Source organism: Balaenoptera borealis (genome assembly GCF_965194805.1).
Source record: "Balaenoptera borealis genome assembly, chromosome: 10".
Lineage (NCBI taxonomy): Eukaryota > Metazoa > Chordata > Mammalia > Artiodactyla > Balaenopteridae > Balaenoptera > Balaenoptera borealis.
Window position 1 is genome coordinate 62,786,297 of NC_138874.1, and position 15,395 is coordinate 62,801,691.

Sequence of the window (15,395 nt, forward strand, 5' to 3'; positions counted from 1 at the left end):
AGCCCCGGGCACTCGAGAAGGAAAAAGTGAGCTCTCTATTTGGAAGTTGTGAACAGAGTGGGAAAGGATGTGCCAGAAGTTGCTTCTCCTCCGAATCTTCCACCTCTGGACCCGTAGTTGGGTGTTGTACCATCTGGGCTTTTCTCCCCACAACGGGCGTGACTTACAGTAGATGCCATTGCCATGATCCTCTGCGCATCAGGATTTGGCTGGGATGATCCCCGTTTGCAGTGACTTGGCTTTCTGGAACTGCGGAGGTTGTGAGTTGTCTCTCTGAAGCATTTCTGAGTGACTAGGGCTGAGGACAGAAGCAGCACCCCTACTCCTATGCTCCGGAGCGGCGAGTCCTCCTCTGGCCGCTCTCCTAAGACTGCTGGATCAGGGGTGGTGTCACTCATCCGGCCCCTCCTAGGAGCTAACCGGAGAAGCAAAAGTCTATTCACTGTGGGCTCTATTACTTTATGTGACTTAGAAGCTCACAAGTATGGTGATTGTAGAAGGTAGAACATTTCCCTGGCTAGGCTCTATTGATCTGGACAAAATCATCTCAACTGCATAATACATTTTAAGCCGAAGTATACTCACTATCAGAACCGTGGACATCATTAGTATTGCCTCGCTTCTATTGCTTTTTTCTCTCCACAAATCTCTGCTATCACCTCCACCTCACTCTCTCTTTGCAGTTAATCCCATGTTCTGCTTTGCAGAGAAAATAGAAGATGTCAGTTGGCAGTGCCAATTAAATTTTCAGACACTGTCCACCATCCTGTCTTTGTTCTCCAGACCTTTTTCAACCAAGGCTAATGCCACCACTTGCTGCTGTCTTAAGGGCCCCTCATTGCTCTGTCTTCATGCTCTCCCTTTACTGAACTATTCCATCACCGTTTAGGTATGTTTGTGTCTTCTCCATATTCACAATGGGGTTCTTCTGCTTCATCCACCCCTCCCCACTCTCAGCTCTGTCTTCTCCTCCTGGTCTCTATTCACAGCCAAACTTACTGAGAGAATAGCCTACACTCCACACATTTTGATTTTGTACTTTTCATGCAGGCTCAGGAATCTGCATTTTGCAAACCCTCCTGGCCATCTGATGCATGTGGTGTTTGGACTACATTTTGCAATCATTGGTGGTCCTTGGCTTGAGCCTGTTCACTCTTCACCATTTGCATTTCTTTTGAAATCTCATCTGGCTCAAGGCATCGGCTACCACCTGGGGTCCACCTTCTGTCTCCAGCCCAGTCATTGCTCTTGAGTTTCAGAACCACATTATCCAACTACCTCTGTGAGGATTTTCCAAAGGTACTTGAAACGTTCAAAGCAGGACCTCTCATCTTCTCCAAGCCTGTCTGTCCCCATGCTCCCCATCTCTGTCCCTGGCACCATTAGCCACCCAGTTACCCAAGTGAGAAACCTCAGCTCCCCTTTCCTCATGGCCCCTTGCCAAAGACCCAATCGATTTCCAAGTCCCGTACACGAATTCCTAAATAGGTCTTAAATTCACCAGTTGCTCTTCATTCCCATTGCCACTGACCTGTCCAAGGCCCTGTGATTTTTCTCCTGGCTGAGCCCCTTATCTGGGCTCTCTGCCCCCAAGCTTGCTTCCTCCCATGCGGTGTCTGCAGTGACCGAGGGGCCTTTCCAGAGTTTGAGTCTGACCTTGTCATTCCCCTACATTCAGGCCTTCAGTAGTGTCTTGCTGCCTCTGTTTGGACAAAATGCCACTTTAGCCTGGCATAGAAAGCCTTTCATGGCTTCTCTCCCGTCCCCAGGTGCTCATTCCTTGGCAAGATCAAATAGTCACTTCTCAAGCCTGGCTCAGTCCTGGGGCTGGGCAGAAAATTCAAAAGATCATGGCCAAGTTTAGCAAGTTTCTGTCCTTGAGACAAAATACAATGGGTCAGACTGAAAAATCAGCTTCCTAAGAACCAGAGTTCTTACCCAGTATTAAGCTCTACTAATAATTGCAAGGATACAAATAATTGTGAGGCACAGGTAAAGCATGAGGTCTAGAACCACCAGTACTGCTCCCCAGGACCTTTTTTTTTTGCCACATTCGGAAGTGCCCTGGCTCGGATTTATCAAAAGGGGTCTATCTGTGATACATGTGAGGTATCCCTTACTAAAAAGGGAGCTATCTTGGTCACGCAGTATCTCCATTTTATTCTCTGATAGTTACATAGTTCGCACATTTCCCAGGAGCCATACCCCATAAATCCATAAGGTCCAGGTTTGTTTACCATAAGCAGTGCTAGACAGATAGGGTACATCTTGCTAAAAGCATTCCATAGATAAGAACTCTTCTGCTAGCCAATATCATTAGTGTGTTTGCCAGGGGCTCTGTCATTAGTGATTATGAGGGCATATGACCGGGTCATCTTTTTTTCTTCCCCAGTCAATGTTGAGAATGGCCTGCTGCTAACTCTTTCCTCCCCAGTCCTGCTCTGCCTACCTCACACATGTCTGTGTTCCCAGGGCTCTGTCCTTGACTTCCTTCCGTGACACATGGGCCATGGAAGACCTCCTCCATTCCTGTGGCTTTGTTTCTCTAAACAGAGGCTCCCAAATCCATATCTCACACCCTTGACCTTCAGACCCACACATTCCACTGCCCGCCAGACACCAGCACCTTGATGTCCTCCAGGTCCTCAAACTACATGCCATCGCTGACCCCTTGTTGCCTCTCCAGATCCATTCCTCCTCCTCTGGTGCCCCTCTCAGGGCAAAAGCACCCACATCCACCTGGTTGCCCCCAAACCTTGAATCATCCTGGTCCTCCTACTTGCTAGCTCTTTGACTTAGGGTAAGTCAGAGAGGATAATCTCCCCAAGCCTCAGTTTCCACAGGTGTAAAATGGGGATAATAGCAGTATCTGCTTCACAGAGCTGTTGTAGGATGAGATGAGATGGTAATGATTAGGTGATGAGGGCTTATCACAGTGGCTGGCACAGTACCTGCTCAGAAACTATCAGCAAGCGTCTCTGACTCCTCTTTTCTGCCATTCTTCTCTTTTCTGCCAATCAAGACCACATGCTATAGGTTCTACCTTCTCAGGGCCCCTTCTCTGTGTTCACCATCCTCTCCTCCGTGCTCCCATCTCTGCCTCCACCTGTGACAACACCTTAGACCTGATCTGGCCCCCTCTGTGTGGCCCTGCTAATCTCTGCTCTCCTCCACCACCAGAGAAGTGCCCCTCAATTACACATCTGATTCTGCCTTTGCCTTGGAAGACTCTACGCTGCTCTTGGGATAAATTCCAAACTCCTTAGAGTGGCTTAGGAGGCTGGATATCTTAGCTGGCTGCCACCTGTTCCCCGTGACTCCCACCTCCAATGCTAACCACCGGGCACACCAAACTTTCAGCTCCTCTGACCGTCAGGATCTGGCTGATGCCCTCCCCTCTGCCTGGAAGACTCTTCTCCCTTCTCCCACCTCCACCTGAGGCACCCTCCTTCTGTCTCCTGCACACTTGCAGTGCTCTGCCTTTCCCTCATCAGAGCACTTTACCGCTGTGTGGTCACTGCCAGGTCCCATATTGGGAACCCTCGTGGGACTGGGAGCATCAGGGGGCAGGGGCCATTCTGGCTTGGGTAGTATATCCAACACTGAGAACAGCGCCCAGCCGAGTAGGTTCCCGATATTAAATGAGTGGACGCGTTAAATGGGGGGTGGGTGAGGGGTGAGCAGGAGGGAGGAGCCCCTGAGTCGGGTTTCTGGTTTGGATGGAGTTGAGATGGGCGATATTAAGGGAGGTCAGCTTACATTGGAATTTTTGTATTAATGCGCTATTGGGACCAGGAGGGCCCAGATGAGTTTGGCAGCGGGCACTGGAGATCAGGGCCCTGGAAACAGACCTAAGCCTCCCTGCCCCTCCTCTGCTGCCCTCCACAGTCTGTGCAGGGTTGGGGCACAGCGCTGGCTCTGCCTCTGGGGGTGGCGGTGGAGTGGTACGCTTTCACAAGGTTTCTTCCCTCCAACGTTGCCTTGACCTAGATCTGCTAATTCTGCAGCAGACTAGTGCTGGAACCCATGAGGCCGGTCCATGTCGCTCCTGTTTCATGTGGCTCGTCTCTAAGGGCCTCTGGAGGGGGTGGAGTTTGGGCTAGGGGTGGGGGTGTTGTTCCTAGTTGTCTGCAGGAAGCGCTCACCATCACCCAGTATCTCCCACCGAGGTGGCTTCAGTCCCCATGAGGGAGAGGTGGCAGCGAAAAGTCACCCCTTCCTGCCCCGAATCCAACCTCTGCCACCATGCCCAAATAAAGTACGACTTCTGACGGGGATGACAGTTTGATGGGCTCTGGACTGAAGGGTGTCGGGAAGAAGGGTGTAGGAGAGGGTGGAGCAGTGTTCCCTTGATCTGCACATGGCATGTGGATGCTCCCAAGTCTTTGTGGGGGGCAGTCCCCTGTCACTCCTCCCTCCTCTCCTCCTACCCCTGCATTTTGCTGTCTCTTCCATCCCCCGACTGTGGTGGCTTTCTCTCTGCCCATTTTCTGCTGGCTCTGCAGAGGGAGGGCTGAGCCCTGCTCTGAGGAGGGGTAAGGGGAAGAGGAGCGTGGGAAGGAGCGGGGAGGCTCTCACCCCAGGCTGGGGCTGGTTTCCTCTGAACCAGCAGCAATCAAACACGCCTCACCACTGTGAGAATTAATTCTCTTCTCAAGCTCCCCTTCAGATAGGTGAGAAATGTGTGTGCCTCCTATTAACATGAGCGTGACCCCGTATCTTGTGAAACGACAGCCCTGGTCTGATTATGCTCAGGGAGCATCCCCACCTGCCTGCCCTGGGCTGCGTGACAAAAGCTCCCTCGTATTAACTGGCAAATGAACATTGCGCATCCATACCTTCCGTGTGATCCGCAGACAACGCCCGCTTCCTCCCAGCCATAGGACAGGGTCAGGAAGACAGTCTAGTTTCCCTCACCGTGTACCCAGCAGCTCTGGAGGTGAGAGGGGGAAGCTGTTCACAGGCGTGGCTGGAGGAGTGTGAGGCTGGGAGCAGGGTGGCCCGGTCACGTCTGTCTGCTGGCTGTGTATTTGGGATTGAGTCCCCTCCCTTCATGAGAGCAAATGGCTGGCCCATTAGACCTGGAAGGGCTTTTGAGTCTGATACTTGCTGATTCCAGGCTCTCACTGAGTATAGCCTTATAACCTCATAAAAACAAGGCTCCCGTTTTCAATGTTGGAGGAAGAGTCTAGAAAGTTCTCTAGGAGACAGAGTTAAGAAGCCAGCTCGGCGGTTGGTAAAAGGCCCTCCCTCAAGATACGATGCTGCTCAAGGCACCAGAAGAGCTTCTCTTCCTGGAGACTCAAAGCCCAGCGTGGCCTGTGTGTCTAGGGGGAGGCAGAGGAGGGTATTGGGACTGGGGAGGGGACAGGGCAGATGTTCCTTTGTTCAGACACTCGCTCACCCATCAGATATTTGTTGAGTGCTTCCTGGGATCAGGGAGCATGGGAGAGTGGAAGAAGGTCCGCAGTCAGTCGGAGCTCCGTTTGCCCTTAGCTCAGCCTCTTACTCAAGTGTGACATGGACAGATGGCTGCCGGCCGCTGCGCCGTGGCCGTGTACTTGCCTGTCCTGTGCTGCCGGCGTGAGGGTGAGCTGAGACGGTGTTCCTGGTGGGGTGTGGGCCTCCCTGCACGCTGTCCCCTTCTCCCTCCTCTGCATGCACTGTCCTAAGCGTGTGTGGACCCGGGGCGGGGGAGCCGGGTGCGTGTTCACAAATAGCTTTGCTACAGAGGAGGGACCAGTGCACCGTAGTCTGGGGACTCAGAGGAGCGAGAGGCGTGACCAGAGCAGTTTCATGGGATGGCGCTGAGTTGAGCCTGGAGTGGGCCGGCATTTGGAGAAGGGAGGAAGGTCAGTGCAGGGGCAGGGAACAGCTTGAGTAAAGGCACAGATGCACAGAGCTTGGGAGGGATGAGGAGGAGGAGAAAGAAGCCTGTATGGAGGGTGCATGAGGGCGAGCATGCCGGGCAGGATGGTGCTTCTGTGCACGCTCTGGGGGAGGCCTGTTCGGACCACTATGTTGTGAGAGCTGGAGGTGCCCTATCCTGGGGTCTCCATGTACAGAACAGCAGTCTTGGGGTGATATTTCCTTCTCCCTTACTCTCCAGGACTGGACACTGTTAACACAGGTCTCTGGTCCTTATTATTTTACTTTTTCTCAACTCTTAAGTATGGGGGAAACTGCCATTTGCTTGTTCTTGGAATAATCTGCCCTTTCTTCTTGCAAAATAAGAAAGCCTTCCTGTTGCCTTCTCTGCCTTTTTGTTCTCCAGAGCACATCTCTCTGTCTTCCCCACGTTGACTAGTACTTTGTTTTTGGCTCCCCACACTACAGTCCTAGCTCTGTGAGGGCACGGACCAGCTGTTTGTTTTGCTCCTGTACCCCCAGCCCTTTAAGGACTGCTGTAACTGTTAGGCTTTCAATGCATATTTGAAGAATCATTGAATGAGTGGCAGTTGGGTTGATGATTCTTGGATCACTTGACATGGGGCACGTTGAAGTGGCAAGATGTTGAGTGAATCAGCCAAGCCCAAATTCATCTGAGATCTTGTGATGCTCATGGTTGAGTGGTGAATATTATAGGGTGCTCAAAGCTTCCAAGGAGACGATAGATCCTGAAGTTATGCTAAGGGCTACACTGGCAGGCTGACTCCTCTCATCTCCCCCGGTGACCCTGGCTTGTCACGGGGTGCTGACTGTTATGGTGATGGCATGGCTGAACTGAATGGCACAAAGGGAGAAGGGGTTTTTGACTAATCCACAGGCTTGGTTCAAATGAAATCCTTCGAAATAGCGTTGAAAAGGGGTATATCGTTTTCCCACAGTGTTGGTAGGTATCATGACGTCAGTAACATTTCCTAATCTTCAGTGAGCAGCCAGACTGGTTTCTGTCTTCTCTCTGTTACTCGGGTCCCCATGAGACCAGGGATAGTAAAGGAAGGAAGGTCCTGATAGAACATGTAGTGGAACATCAGTGGTTATGAATGGACATCCACTGCCCTAGCCCAGTTCCTGCTCCTGCCATGCCTGTGGGCACTCTCAGGGGATTGCCTTGCCCATCTTTCCCCAAATGCCAGACCTGGAGGTGGTGCAGCTGATATGGACGGGACCAGGTACAGACCACGTGGAGAAGCAGGACAGGGGCAGCAGGAGGGGCTGGCGTCGGGGTGGGGACAGCACAGGGGAATCTTCAGATCTGAGGTGACTCCTGAAGGTGATTCCAAAGACTCAAGATTTGGAATAGGATTTTAAAGATTCCTAATTTGGTGAGCTTACTCCCAGGGTGGGGGAAGGAGAGAATTCCAGGCACAGAGAGCAGCAAGTGTAAATAGGTCGTGTGTGTGTGTGTGTGTGTGTGTGTGTGTGTGTGTGTGTGTGAGAGAGAGAGAGAGAGAGAGAGAGAGAGAGAGAGAGAACCTGCAGGTGGTTTCCTGGAGGGTCATCTGAGGGAGAAGGGAAGGAGGGGGGAGGGGAGGGGCGAGGGAGCCAGGCTGTGAAGGCCTTGAATCCCCTGGACGTGGCGGGAAGTGATGCGTTTAGGTAAGGGAGTGACATGACCAGCTCTATTTCAGAAAAGACAGTCCTGGCAGCATGTAAAGAATAGATTAGGGGTGAGGCTGGAGGCAGGGACCCTAGTTAGGAGGCCGATGGAGGAAGCCAGCGGAGGGAATGGCAGGAGACTGATCAAGGCTGTGGCACTGAGGACAGGATCGAGGACAGGTAGACTGGCCAGGGCCTGGAGACTGACCAGTGTGCAAGGAGGAGCCCTAGGGAGAGAAGTGAGGCTCGGAGCCCCGACCCCGCCCGTCTCCGTGCCACCCCCAGGGATGTAGTTGGCTAGCTGCTGGAGGTGCTAGCGCGTGGTGTCGTTCACCAGGATAGGGGTCCCTGGAGTAAGGCATCATCCCCAGGCCGGGGAGGGGGATGCTTGCACCGCTGGGTGGATGTGAGGGCAAGTTACGTATTGTAGAGTACATGTCCCCCTCCGGCCCTGACCCAGGCTCACTGGGAAAGGCTGGTTCCCGGCTCCTGCCCCTCCCTTTCCTTCTTCCTCCCTGCCATATTCTTTCAATCTCCTCCTTTCCCCGTTCTCAGACATCTTAGGATGAGCAGCTGGGGAAGAGGAGCCATGGAATAACATCCACTCAGGGAAAGGTTATTAACCCAGGATTATAATCATGGTGGCTTCCCATGTCTCTGATAGGGGAAGAAGGCGGACTCGATGGCTTAGCTGAAAGCAAGCTCGGGACTCCCCTCAAGCAGCCTGTGGATCACAGGTTCCTGCCAGGCCCTCCGGAGCATGTACCCCACGCCCTGGCCCAAGGTCTCTTCCCAAAGAGGAGTGATCTCTCTGCCCTCAACGCTTTCTCCGAAAAGGTAAGACCCATGTTGCCTGAGCCTGTGATTGGCAGCAAAGTGCACTCAACACTGAGTCTCTGGTTTCAGGGGCTGACAGTCAGCTGTTGAGTGGCTGCATTTTATTTGCCTGCCTCACCTACGCTATGACCTCTTCTGGGGAGCCCTGGGCTGTGGCTGTGCTCTCACCTCTGGTGTGGAGAGAGGAGCCCTGGCCCAGGTGACTTTCTCTGAGTACCTGTTCCGTGCAAGGCTCTGGGCTCAGTGCTTGGGACATGCCATGGATCAGACAGAGGCTTAGGGATCTCAGCCATTTCGTTGGCACATAGATCACTGTAGCTTGGAGGAGGGTGCCACTGACCTTGACTGCGTGTGGCTGTGTGAGTGGAGTGGGGAAGGTGAGAAAAGGCTTCTTGCTGATTTCTAGGCTGCTTCAACAGCCCCTGTTTGGCATTTCAGCTCTTCCATCACCTGTGGAATATTAAATTCCCTCTGTTTGAAATACCAAGAATGGTCTTGTCTTTCTGACTGGATGCTGACTGATACAGGTGTTTGAGGAGGGTAGAACACGGGTGGCACTAGGGGAAAGAGTAGACGGTGAGATGGTATGGTATACAGACTAATATACCCCCAAAAATGTCCACATCCTAATCTCTGGAACCTATGACTATGTTACCTCACATAGCAAAAGGGACTCTATTATCCAGGATTATTCAGGAAATTATCTTGGATTATTTCAGTGGGCCTCATGTAAACACAGGGTCTTTATAAGAGAGGGGCAGAAGAAGAGAGTCGGAGAGGGAGATGTGGTGATGGAAGCAGAGGTTGGAGTGACTGGATTGTTGGCTTCGACTGGGAGGAAGAAGCCATTAACCAAGGAATGCAAGCAGCCTCTAGATGCTGAAAAAGGCAAGAGTACAGATTCTCCCGTAAGAGCCTCCAGAAGGAATGTAGTCTCACCAACACTTTGACTTTAACACAGTGAAAATCGTTACAGACTTCTGACCTCCAGGACTGCAAGATAGTAGATTTATGTTGTGTTAAGCCAGTAGGTATGTGGTACTTTGTTATAGCAGCAATAGGAAACTAATACAGAGGGCCAGAGTTCAAGATGCTGTAAATCATGCAAAGGAGTTTGGATCTTGTTCTATAGGGTTGAAGGCTTCTTGCTGCTCAGGAGCCCACGTGTGCTAAGTGTATGAGCTCTGAAGTCAGGCTGCCTGGGGTTGAACACCCGCTTTGCCAATGACCAGCCTTGTTAGGGAGTGCTCTAACTTCTCAAAGCTGCAGTACTTACATCTCCAAAGCAGCGGTATAGTCGTTCTTCTCTCATAGACATGTAAGGATCAAATGAGATGATGCGTGTAGGGTGTTTGGCACAGCATAGGTCACAAAAGCGATTGTTACTCTCACTTGCTTTGCCACTTCGGACAAGATGGTGTCTCACTTGGAGTGAGCCTTGATCCCTACATCTGCCAAGAGGAGGTAATAGTAGGCCCCCGAGCCTCCACACCCCGCAGGAATAAGTGGATTTTGTGATATGATGAATTGGAGAGGGAGGTTACCTCTGTACACCCCTGCTGGCCTGGCTGGAGCTCTCTACCTGCCCATGGAGGGAGCAGGTGCCAGCTCGCCCTGTCCACCCAGTCCCTTCTGCCCCCAACTCTGCAGGCATTCCTGGATCCCTGTGCCCCTTAAGGGCTGTCCTGGTTTCTGCTCCCCTGCACGGTGCTCTAGGCGTAAGCTATTTTAGTTACAAATTCCTTGAAATGCTACACCTTCCCTGCCCACCTGGACCGACCTCCCCAGGCCCAGCTGCCAGGTATTGATTTCTCCTTTAAATATTACTGCAGCCCAGGAGCATGTATGGATTAATTGACGAGGCTAGGCTTGTACCTGCACACTTCATTAACAGCTGCTAACTAATTAGCAGAGTAGTCATTAAGAGACCTGCTGGGGTTTTGAGGATAATAGTATTATTTTTTTCCCATGACTCTTAGGCACACAATAAATTTTGGAGTGAAAGTCCATGATCCCAGGTTGGGATGGAAGTCATGGGGTGGTGTGTGCTCAGGGCTTGCCCCTAAGAACACAACAGAAATTAGAAAATCACCATAGTGGGACCAGAGTCAGGAGGGCCTTAGAGTCATCTGGTCTACCACATATGACTACTGTGCCTGGGAGAGGGGCCTCACTATCAAGGTCACACAGAGACAGGGAGGCAGAGCTGGGACAGGCAACCAGGGCTGCTGACTTTGCTCCAGGCCAGGGCTCTGTTTACTAACTGGGGACTCTGCTGCATGCATTTGGATAGCTTGATGGGGGAGGTTGGACCATGCACATAGCCATGTCCCCTACTCCCCCTGCCCCAAACCCGATGCGCTTTCCCCAAGATGGTGCTGCATTTCCTTTCCCAATTCTGGGCTTCCTCACATTTTGTCCACATCACTCTACCTTCCATCTCCTTGCTCCTGGAACCCCTTTCTCTGTCTTTAGCAGGCTTATCTCCAAATGGGCAGGACTCAGCAGTTGGCCTGCAGTGGACCCTTTGGGTTATCCATGCTGATGGAAATACATAGTGAGTGGAATTAAGCCTGAAGTGTGTGCATTTGGACAACTTATTGACCCTCTTGGAATGTCATCCAGCAAGTGGGCTAATGTGTGTAGAGGGCCGAGCACAGGATGGGCATAGAGTGAGTGAGTGAGTCCTCAGTAGACGGCAGCCATGTACCCTGGGCTCCTTAGGAAGGTGCACCTGTGGCCCAATCATTGTGCTTTTCTCAAGCTGACTTGAATCATTCACTGAGCAAACATTGAGATGTTTTACAGCAAAGGAATAGAGCCTTGACTTATTATTTCCTTCTTGTTTTAGAGATAATGTTAATAATAATTCCAATCACTCACCTTCCCTGTAAGCTCACTGTGTGTCAGGAGGTACTGTTCTAAGTGCTTTACATGGATTAATTTATTTTATCCTCTTGACAACCCTATGAGGCAGGTGATTTAGTTATGTTTCCTATTTCGTAGAGGCGAAAATGAATGTACTAAACTTGCTCATGGTCGCCTAAGGAGGTGGAGCTGAACCCGGCATCCTAGCCCCAAGTCCAAGCCCTTAGTCATGGAACTCCTCAGCCCCTTAGAGGGGTCGATTTCCTGGCTAAGGGAACCCTCTGTCCCCCAGTGCATGCTGCGTGGGTAGCAGCTGTGTTTATGTCACGTGTCTGTATCCTCCAGACCTCAGCTGGTTGATCCAAGGTGGGCACTTGAAGCAAAGTCTTCCCCACACTATATGCTTTTGGGTTTTATGGCTCAAAAGCCTAAGATGGGCCCATTTGACTCCTAACTGGTGGTGGTGTCAGAAAGAGGCTGAGCCTGGGAGGGAGAAGAGCTGATGAGCTACAGTTAGGACGGGGGGCCAATCATGGTCACCAGCTGTGAGTGGCTGGAGGGAGCTGGCCAGCCAAGAAGGAGGGCAGTGAGTTGCGTGGATGCGATGAGAGAGACCCCTGGTCTTGGAGGGGTGACTCACAATGCTGGTTCCCATGGATCTTGGTTGCTCCTGGCCTTCTGTTTTGGGATCCTGCTGAGGACCTGCTTTATACTGAACTAGTCTCTCTCCTTGAGTCTCTCTTATTGAGCTAGTGCCCCTCTTTTCCTTGTAAGCAGGAGAACTCTAAGATGAACAATTCTCTTATCAGGTTTACAGGGTACTGATGATTCGAGGAGGGGCTCAACCCCATCTATGGTGTGCATCTCCTCCTGCACAAGGACAATATCCTAAAATGACATGACTGGGACTTTTAAGTAAAGGTCTCTGGAGACAGTGCTCAGCTGGAGATAAACATCCGTACTGGTCAGGGTGAGGACGGGCTGCTCTATCATGATAATGCAGCGGCATAAAGAGGATTGAAGTTCCTTCCTTTCTCACCTTACAGTGTAAGGTGAACGGCCCAGGTTGGCAGGGCAGCTCTGACCCAGTCATTCAGGGACGGGGGTGCTCCGACCCACTGGCCCACCATCCCTGAGAGCCTTCTTGTGGTCTCAGTGGCAGGGGCTGCCATGCCTGGCTCTAGCCAGAGGTGGAAGAGAGCATGGAGGGGGCACCCCGATATCTTACATCACTTCCATTCCACTTCCACTGGTGACAGCTTAGCACATGGGCCCACCCAGCTGCAAGGGAGGCTGGGAAATGGAATCCTGATCTGGGGTCAGCAAATGTTTTCTGTAAAGGGCCAGATAGGAAATGTTTTCAGCTTTGAGAGCCGTATTCTCTGTGTTGCAAGTACCCGACTCTGCCCTTGTATCTTGAAAGCAGCCATAGGCAATATGCAAGTGGATGGGCATGGCTATATCCCAATAAAACTTTATTCATGGACACTAAAATTTGAATTTCATGTAATTTTCATGTGTCATGAATATTTTTTCTTTTTTCAACCATTTAGAAATGTAAAAACCATTTTTAGATCATGGGCCATTCAAAAATAGGCAGTGGTCTGATCTGGCCCGTGGGGCATAGTGTGCAGACACACCTGGTCTGGATGGTGACCTGGCTGTTTTTCTGTCAGGGGAGATTGAATTTTGGTGGCGAGTGAGTGGTCCCCATTACAGTATCCACTCCAGGCTTTGCTAAGAGAGGGGCATTTCAGAAGGAGCAGAAGCAGCCATGCCCTGGGAGGTTCCTGATGTCAGAGGTTGTGGAGAGGGTTACAGCGTCACGTAAGGAGCTGGCAGCGGGCCTCCCCCAGTGCTGGAGGCCAGCTGGGGTGAGGACACCAGTGGCCAGAGTTACACAGGATACTGCAGGTAGTATCCAGTTCCCCACCAAGGGGCAGCCAGTCACTCACAAGCAGGGCACTCCCATTCTTGCTGCTGGGGCTCGTGGAAGCTATGCAGGAGGTGGCTTTGAACTGGACAATGATACTCTTTAATCATTAGAAAGTGACTGCTACAAATATTAAATGGGACCAGGAAAATCATCAGCAAGGATGAAGATACTATTATTTGACAAGTTTGTTTGACGTCAACTGCCAATTATTCTTTCTGTGCTGCAGAATAATCAGAACCAAAGACAGAAACATTCACCCAAGGGTGTTAGATGTGGACTCAGACCAGCCCGGGTTTGAGTCCTGGTTCTGTCAGATCCCATGTGACCTCCACTAGCCCTGTAACCCCTCTGGGCCTCAGCCCCCTCATCTGTTAAATGGTGGAGAATAACACCTGTTGGAAGAAACCCATTTCTAATGCAAAGGGTGCATTTGTTCAAATGAAAAGGATGATTTTTTCTTCTCTCTCTGGGCCTCAGGTTCCTCATTTATAAAATGCATGGGTGGACCGTGGTCCATTCTTGTCCTGACAATCAGTAATTATGTTGCCAGTGGACTTATGAGAAGGAGAAAGCTGTCCTTCAGAGGTGCTTCCTCCTGGTGAGAGGTTTTGAAGCTGAAGGAAGCAGTGGCTTGATCAGGAACCTCCTGCTCTCAGACCCTCCCTATCCTTCCTGGCACAGCTCAAGCCTGCCTCCTCCAGGAAGCCCTCCTGGATTCCTCCAGGCACAGACCATCTCACCCTTTCTGAAGGACCCAAGTATTTGACCTTGACCTCCACCCCAGTCTTTTTCCCCTACTTGCTGATTTGATGGTCGCAGACTCCCTATAACCACTTCTGTAACCCTGACCCTAACCCTAACCCTAACCCTGAAACCCTAACCCTACCACTGAGCTCTGTGAATGGGTCCAGTGTGGAATTGTGAGCTGGAGGTGCTCTGTTGTGGGGCCAGCCTGGCAGGACTCAGCTAGCTCACATTCCTACCAGGCAAAGGGGAGCTAAAGCACCCAAATCCCCCAGCCAGGAGCCCCTGTTGGTAGCCATGTCCTCTTGGGGCCTGGGGCAATATGGAGAGGACAGAAACCAGCTGGCTCACAGACCATGCAGACAGTCTATAGGCCTCATGACCCCCACTGGCTTCATGGAAGCAGGCGATGCAGCATCTCAGGTGGAGGTCCACCCCCTCCTTCCATCACACTACCAATACCCATCCTGGGAGAGTGACCTTATCTGGGGACATGTGAGGATGCAAACTGGCCAGTGAGATGTATGTCGAAGATGCTGTTCCTTGTTGGTCTCATTGAACATCTAAACTTCTAGTAAGGATATAGCACACTGTGTTCTGTGACATCATTCGATTCATCTATTAATTCATTCAGCAATATGGTCGGTCCACCAGGTGCTGGGAAAACAGGGGCCAACAAGGCAGAAATAGTTCCTGGGATTGTGGAGTATCTACACAATTCAGCAAACAATTGCAGAAGTATTTGATGAGATCACAGTCTGGGCTGTGGAGTTGAAGGTGGCCAGACCATGGTAAGGTGGGGTGATGCAGGGCAGAGCATCTGGAATGTTCCAGGCTGAGGGACCACGGGTGTGAAAGAAGACGGATGAGAGGAGCAACATTAGTCTCGGAGCTGAAGGGAGACCCCTGTGTCTGGAGAGCAAAGCATGGAGGGAGCAGGGGACAACGTGGTGCTACGGGGTAGGGAGACACTAGACTCCAGGAGCCCTTGATGAGCATCGTAACAGGGTTTGGACTTTAGTCTGAGGGCATGGGAAGCTCTGGAAGCGTTTTGGACAGCGGTACATGTGATGGGCTTTCATTTTAGAAGGATTCCTCTGGCTGTTGGGTGCAGGGTGCACTGATAAGAGGAGGATCGGGGAGAGGGGGACAGTTGTAGTCACCTAGGTAAGGCGTGTGGGTAGCTAGGATAGGTAGAATGGAGTGCAATGGAAAAAGGAAGAAGATGTGCTCAAGAGTTATAAGGAGGAAGAGCCAACAGGACTCGGATATGGGGGAGAGGGAGTATCAAGACGATTCCTAGGTCTCTGTTTTGAGCAATTGGATGGATGGTGGCGTCTTTAACTGAGACGGGGGCACAGAGGGAAAAGCTGACTTTAGGAGGGTGGATGTGTTATGAGATATCTGAGAGACACCCAAGTGGATCTGGGGTTTAGGAGTGAGTTCTGGGGCATCCATAAAAACAGGG

At 51.4% G+C, this 15,395-nt stretch overlaps 1 protein-coding gene across 1 annotated transcript in view; it reads left to right on the forward strand.

Annotated features, from left to right (window-relative positions):
• Positions 1-15,395, forward strand: part of RPS24 (ribosomal protein S24) — a 346,544-nt gene that overhangs the window by 187,350 nt on the left and 143,799 nt on the right. Inside the window, exon 6 of the transcript XR_014249410.1 lies at positions 8,207-8,379. The gene's annotated coding sequence lies outside the window, so the exon portion shown is untranslated. The remainder of the gene's footprint in view (positions 1-8,206; positions 8,380-15,395) is intronic.